This window comes from Babylonia areolata, chromosome 20 (assembly GCF_041734735.1).
Source record: "Babylonia areolata isolate BAREFJ2019XMU chromosome 20, ASM4173473v1, whole genome shotgun sequence".
In the NCBI taxonomy this organism is placed as follows: Eukaryota; Metazoa; Mollusca; class Gastropoda; order Neogastropoda; family Buccinidae; genus Babylonia; species Babylonia areolata.
In genome coordinates this window covers 48,087,957-48,092,225 of record NC_134895.1, presented here as the reverse complement: position 1 = coordinate 48,092,225, position 4,269 = coordinate 48,087,957, and the positions used below count along the sequence as shown (strand labels likewise).

The following is a 4,269-nucleotide window of genomic DNA, read 5'->3' as shown; positions in this document are numbered from 1 at the left end:
TGTGTGCACACACACATACACATATGCACACACACACACATGTGCTCGCGCGCACGCACACACACACACACACACACACACACACACACACACACACACACACACACACACACACACACACACACACACACGTACCCCACACGAAGGATAACAAAAGGCCCTCTTTTCTCTCGCTGATCGTTATTATTTGAACAAGACCAAGGTGTGAACAACATGAGAGAGAGAGAGAGAGGCAGAGACAGAGACAGAGAGAGACAGAGACAGAGAGAGAGCAGCCACATAGACCTACCGATCAAAAGATAGACAGATATACAGATATGAAGCAGGCAAAAAACAAAAAAAAAAGAGAGAGAGAAAGAAACAGCATACAGGATTGCACAGGAAAAGTTCAGCCCGATTACTCTAACAAGAGATAACATTCTATATAAAAATAATAATAATGATAATAATAATAATGATAATACTAACTGCAAAAATAAAAACAAAGTAAAAAAAAAAATAAAAAAAAAAAAAAACCCGGGAAAGCAGAGTGCTGGTGATACTTGATGACCTTGTACCGGCACGTTTAGAAATTCAAAGTGAAAAAGAAATTCATTATACTGCAAACATGTATGAACGAAAATTTGGTTACTATAAGCACAGTCAGTTCTTTGGTACTGTAACGGTCCACCAGACGTAACCGAAATGAATTTTGTGCCACATTTTTGAGCACATTACAAAAAGCCACAAATTTGAGCACATTACAACAAGCCACATGTTTGAGCACATTACAAAAGCCACATGTTTGAGCACATTACAAAAAGCCACATGTCTGAGCACATTACAAAAGCCACATGTTTGAGCACATTGCAAAAGCAATCATGTTTGAGCACATTGCAAAAGCCACAAATTTGAGCACATTACAAAAAGCCACATGTCTGAGCACATTACAAAAAGCCACATGTCTGAGTCCATTACAAAAAGCCACATGTCTGAGCACATTACAAAAAGCTACAAATTTGAGCACATTACAAAAAGCCACATGTTTGAGCACATTACAAAAGCCACATGTTTGAGCACATTGCAAAAGCCACATGTCTGAGCACATTACAAAAGCCACATGCCTGAACACATTACAAAAAGCCACATGTTTGAGCACATTGCAAAAGCCACATGTTTGAGCACATTGCAAAAGCCACATGTCTGAGCACATTACAAAAAGCCACATGTCTGAGCACATTACAAAAAGCCACATGTCTGAGCACATTACAAAAGCCACACGTTTGAGCACATTACAAAAAGCCACACTTTACAAAAGCCACATGTTTGAACACATTACAAAAAGCCACATGTTTGAACACATTACAAAAAGCCACCTGTCTGAGTCCATTACAAAAAGCCACATGTTTGAGCACATTACAAAAAGCCACATGTCTGAGCACATTACAAAAAGCCACATGTTTGAGCACATTACAAAAAGCCACATGTCTGAGTACATTACAAAATGCCACAAATTTGAGCACATTACAAAAAGCCACATGTCTGAGCACATTACAAAAAGCCACATGTCTGAGCACATTACAAAAAGCCACATGTCTGAGCACATTACAAAAAGCCACATGTCTGAGCACATTACAAAAAGCCACATGTCTGAACACATTACAAAGGCCACATATTTGAGCACATTACAAAGACCCACATGTTTGAGCACATTACAAAAAGCCACATGTCTGAGCACATTACAAAAAGCCACATGTCTGAGCACATTACAAAAGCCACATGTCTGAGCACATTACAAAAAGCCACATGTTTGAGCACATTGCAAAAGCCACATGTCTGAGCACATTACAAAGACCCACATGTTTGAGCACATTACAAAAAGCCACATGTCTGAGCACATTACAAAAGCCACATGTCTGAGCACATTACAAAAAGCCACATGTCTGAGCACATTACAAAAAGCCACATGTCTGAGCACATTACAAAAAGCCACATGTCTGAGCACATTACAAACAAAAGCTTGTTGCTGCACTGTGATCGACATAACTATGCACTTTGTATTCCATGTGTTTTGATGAAGCTGCTAATAGATATGCTCGTCACAGAAAGACTGTCGCATTACTGAGAAAAGACTATTTCAGGTCAGAGGGCTGGCCACCATTCTTCATTTGGACTTCCTCCTCTGAGGAGCCAGTTGCATTGCTCGGACGGAAGAGCCTAGTATGGTCGTAACCCGCTAATAACTGTGTATAGTATGGAACTGACCAATGGCGTAGTTCGGTCAACGTAGGCATTTAGTCACGTGTAACTGTCAAAACGTTAGTACCAAGCAATGCGACTGGCTCTGAAGACTATGTCAACCTGTACACCATCGAAAGATAACACTACACACACAAAAAACAAAACAGGAAAAGCAATCTTTTCAGAGCAGAATGACTTCCATATTTATCTTTAGGTTGAAAACGAAGATTAAAAATATAATTCTAGTTTTTGAGCGTCACTGAACTTGCAATATATGTGTATGTGTGGATGCATATGTAATGCATATTTATTTATCGATGCGCATGTCTTTGTGTGTACATATGAACGTACTCTCTCTCTCTCTCTCTCTCTCTCTCTCTCTCTCTCTCTCTCTCTCTCTTGTTAATTGATGTGGGTAAATGTATTCGAAGAATTAATAGGAATAAAAGAAATGCAATCAAAACTGATGCCAGAAGTCCAGCAGTCAAGGGGTTAAAGACTGATTTCAATCAAACTGCATCTCTCTCTCTCTCTCTCTCTCTCTCTCTCTCTCTCTTTCTCCTCGAGGTACGTTTTGTTTTTTGTTGTCCAGTACTGGGAAGTATACGTCAAATGTTTATCAAACCTAAATACTAAGAACATCCATCTCTATTCAAGTTAAATTTGTTGATGACGTCAAGCAGTACAAATGAAGTTCTTACTTTTTCCGCGTTCTTATATAAGGCATTCAAATTGAGAGAAATCGCTACTTCGTAAAGCCAGTATAATGGATGTTTTGTTGTCTATATCGAGGTTAATTTGCTTGTGTTTCGTTAAATTGTTTTATGTTTACGTATACCCCTTCATTTGGGGCTGAGACCTGAATAAAACATTCCGATTCCGACTCTGATTCCGATTCTCTCTCTCTCCAAACCCTCAAACCTCCCACCCCCATCCGCACCCACTGAACTCCAGAACAGACCCCCCCTCCCAAACCTCTCTCACCTTCTTCAGCAGCAGGTGCCGTCTCCTGTGCAGCAGTCTCCTCCTGCTTCTCCTTCTCCTCCCCCTCCTGCTTCTCCTTCTCCTCCTCCTTCTTCTGCTCTAGCGCAGTCTCCGCTGGCGGGGGTGCCTCGGTGGACGCCGGCTTGTCCTTAGGAGCGGCTGTCGGGGTGCTGCCCTCCGATTTGCTGCCCTGACATCCCATGGTGAGAGAGTGAGTGTGTGTGGCTTCGGGGTCTTGCTGCTGACACAAGGGAAGAGGTTGTTTCCTTTGTGCGTGTGTGTGTGTGTGCGCGTGTGTGTTTGTGTGCACAAGGGTTACACAGAAAAATAACCGCAGAGGCGTCTGTACGGGCAAACGTTGCAAGAGAGACCAAAGGAACGAATGAGCAGGCTGGCAGGCAGGCAGGTAGGTAGGTTGCCAGCGACCAGGTGAAACTGCCTCGTTGTTGTTGGTGATAGTGGTGGTGGTGGTGGCGAGGGGAAACGAAAGGTGGGACGCGGGGTGGGGAAGACGGGTGGAGTACGGGTACAGGTACGGGTACAGGTGCAGGGTATACGGGTAGGCGCAGTGTAGTATGGTAGTAGGCTTGTATCAGGGCCTCTCAACGTGCTTGCTGGGTATAGGTTCATGAGCGATAAGTGTGTGACGGGAGTTTTTGCTGCGTGTGCGGGTTTCCGCGCATACCCGCGTGGTGGGTGGGTGTGTGGGTGGGTGGAAGGGCGGGTGCTGCTATCTGCGGGGGTCAAAGGACGACAAGGAAGCTTTAACCCCTGCGCCGCTGAACCTTGGTGACGTGAGATGGATGCGGCGTTAGATGTAGCTCCCTTAGTCTTGATTCTGTGTGTACCTTTCACCTCCAGTTTTTCAAGGAGGCGTCACTGCGCTCGGACAAACCCATAAACGCTAACACCACAGTTGTCTGACCAGCAACGTAACCCGACGCGCCCTTAGTCAGGTTTTTTTGTTTTTTGTTTGTTTTGTTTTGTTTTGTTTTTCTGCCCCATCGTCTGCACCGTTTCAGTGGCATTACTCCCACGCCGCTCATTCCGAGCCCCCCATACACG

The 4,269-nt window shown here is 43.8% G+C and overlaps 1 long non-coding RNA gene across 1 annotated transcript in view; it reads right to left on the bottom strand.

Annotated features, from left to right (window-relative positions):
* LOC143295318 (uncharacterized) overlaps positions 1-3,619 on the bottom strand; it is a 30,788-nt gene extending 27,169 nt beyond the window's left edge. Inside the window, exon 1 of the long non-coding RNA XR_013057003.1 lies at positions 3,205-3,619. This is a non-coding gene — a long non-coding RNA (uncharacterized LOC143295318). The remainder of the gene's footprint in view (positions 1-3,204) is intronic.
* Between the last annotated feature and the right edge of the window lie 650 nt (positions 3,620-4,269).